Source organism: Condylura cristata, unplaced genomic scaffold (assembly GCF_000260355.1).
Source record: "Condylura cristata isolate star-nosed mole 26May11 unplaced genomic scaffold, ConCri1.0 scaffold00002, whole genome shotgun sequence".
NCBI classification, from domain to species: Eukaryota; Metazoa; Chordata; class Mammalia; order Eulipotyphla; family Talpidae; genus Condylura; species Condylura cristata.
The window spans coordinates 82,014,916-82,017,950 of record NW_004567103.1 but is presented as its reverse complement, the minus strand read 5'-3'; positions in this window follow the sequence as shown (position 1 = coordinate 82,017,950).

The following is a 3,035-nucleotide window of genomic DNA, read 5'->3' as shown; positions in this document are numbered from 1 at the left end:
TGCGCCATGTGGATCACAATTCACAGCTTCTTAGTGCTGTGCTTTAACCCACTGCACCACCAGGGAGGGCCCCCAGGGTCCCTTTTTCCATGCCTGGCCAACACTAAGTTGTGTGGTGTCATTTGTCTCTGGCCTATATAATTAAAAAGAAATCTATTCACAAAATATTTCAGATTGATAAACTAGATTAAGAATGGCAGAGTAGCCACTCATGGGATATTATCATGCCTAAGAAATAAAATTATTACCATGAAGAAATCTTATAAAGTCTTCCATGTGAAGTTCTCTTCCAAGGTAACTTCTGCTCTGGGTATTGTGATTCTGGGGTCCAGATTGGACCTGTCTGCGCTGCTGAAGCTTAGGCAGGGCACAGGCATTCCTGTTCACACGACCTGACTCAGATAATTTTCTGCGCATTGCCAGATCCCACCCTCAAGAGGGCCAAAATCTAGAACAGAGGGAAGGTTTGCTGTTGTACGGAGGGATTCGCTTATTCCCAAGAGACTACACTCATTGGACCCTAAACTTTATCACAGGCTGCGTCTGTGCTTATTCCTTCCATTTTACCAGTGGTAAACCGAATTTCACAGGGTTCAGTTTGTCATTGGTATGAATAAACTATTCTACTATTTAGTGGCTTAAAGGCAACCATTCTTGGGCCCTCCCAGGTGATGCAATGAGTTAAAGTGTTAAAGTGCAGTACCATGAAGCTCCCTGCAGCCACTTCACTGGGATTTCCATCCCTGTTCAGGGAGAAGATCCCCATGGTGCTTCAGACCTCTCCCAACCTGCCCACTGCTCCCCTCAGTAGTGTACTTTGTTGATCTGCCAGTTCTGCTTCCCACTCTGCCTCTGATAAATTGTCTGACCCCAAACACCTCTGGCCTATCCCCCAGTTCTATATACATACATACATAAAATCTTAAAAAAAAAAAAAAGCAACATTCTTTGCCTCCTAAGTCCACAATTGGGTCAGGGCTCACCTCTGTGCCACATGATGTGTGCTGTAGCAGATCTATTGGTGTATCTAAGACTGTCTCTGCTGATGGCTCTATGGCCTGGGAGAGGGGGTACTTGTTCTCCAACTGAGGTAGGGTACATAATTACACTCGTCATATGATGGTCCAAAACTCTAGGGGAGCAGAGATGAAGATTGGCACAGCCATAGCATTGTTTCCACTGTACTTTGTGGTCAAAGCAAAAAACAGGGCTAGCCTAGATGGAAGCAGGGGGAGGGGAAAACAGACACCTTTCTTTTCTTTTCTTTTTTTTTTTAAAGATTTATGTATTTATTCATACAGAACTGGGGTACAGGCCAGAGATGCAGAAGGTGAGAGGATTCACCAGAGACAGAGTGGGGAGCAGAACAGGCATATCGACGAAGTACACTGCTGAGGGAAGCAGCGCAGGAGAGGTCTGCTGTGCCATGTTGTCACCTCCGGGGCAGGCAGGGATCGAACTCATGCTGAAGTGGCTTTAGCTTCTTAGTGCAGTGCTTTAACCCGCTGCGCCACCAGGGAGGGCCCTCTTTTTTTTTTTTTTTTTAAGATTTATTTATCCATACAAGAACTGGGATACAGACCAGAGGTATTGGGGGGAGAGTGAGAGGGTCCACCAGAGACAGAGTGGGGAGCAAAACAGGATCATCTACTGAAACACATTGCTGAGGGGAGCAGCAGGCGGGACAGGAGAGGTCTGCTGTGTCATGTGGGTCACCCCCCACCCTGGCCTGGGATCGAACTCATGCTGCAGTGGCTACAGATAGTTTCATAGTGCTGTGCTTCAATGCCTTGCACCACCAGGGAGGGCCCCAGGTGCCATATTTTAATTGAAGAAGCAGACTGCTGTCAATTAGCCCCACCCAGGGTCATATATTCTGATGGCTGAGGGGTTTCTAAGGTGGTAAGTCAGGTCGGAGCCAAAGTTACCCCACTCCCCGTGTTCCCTTCTCTTCCTCCTGGTTCCCTGGAGGACCAGGCCAGGGTACTGTGGGATTGACTCCATTCAATAGCTCTAGAGACTAAAAGCCCAGCTTCTTGTATATACTGTATGCTCAGCTGGAGACACTCCTACATCCTTTACTTCACAGATTGGCCTAACTTCCACTCCCTTATCCTTTATGGGGGAGTCTTTCTAGAGCTCCAAAGCCCTCCTCTGTGTTCAGAGCAGCCTCTAACTTCCTGATAACACTATCCTACACTCCAACTGCACCTAACCCACCCACCTCTCCAATTAAGATGCAAGCTTGTATCTCAAAACCCAGTCTGGTGAAGGAATCCAGTGAAGTGTTTTCTCCACACCACTTGCCATCCATCCTGAGACTGAGCGTAGCCGCTCAGGTCTCAGGATGTTTATTAGGAAGCTCTCCTGAGGTTGGCACCTGGTCAAACATGGGGAAGGAAGCAGGGTGGCTGCTGACTGGCCCCCACAGGGGATCCATCGGAGCTAGACAGAGGTTTACACTCTTGCCCTGATGGTCACCGGCATGTGGACCACACAACCTTGGGCCAAGTGGCTGTCTGCGGCAGACAGTGTCTGAGGATGCTGATGACAGAGGGTCTCTGCTCACAGCACTCCTTGTGCTAGTGTAATAGTTCTTTCTGGGAGGGGGATCAGAGGGGCAAATTTTCATTTTCCTCCCAGGGCAGAGAAGCAGTTGGGTTCTGGTAGTCCCTGAGAGCTGCTCATAAAAAAGTGGTCTGCCAGCTGTGACATGTGGCTGGAGGGAGGCAAGTTGAGAGAGCAAAGTGAAGGGAGGTTGTACACATGCATGCTTGAGGACTGTTGGAGCACCAGGCCAGGGCACTATGGGACTTGACTTCATTCAATAGCTCTAGGAACTGAAAGCCCAGCCCTCAGTGCCAGGCACTGTGCCATGTAGGTGGGGGTCTGAATACGGCCCAAGTGTGGGCATGGCATTGTGCCTTTCACTCCCTCTTAACTGACTCTGCCCTCTCGTGAGCCACTGTCCATATTACTTCCAGACTGAGCTTTCCCAAAATCACATATGCAGCTCTTTGCCAAGGGCGGCCAGC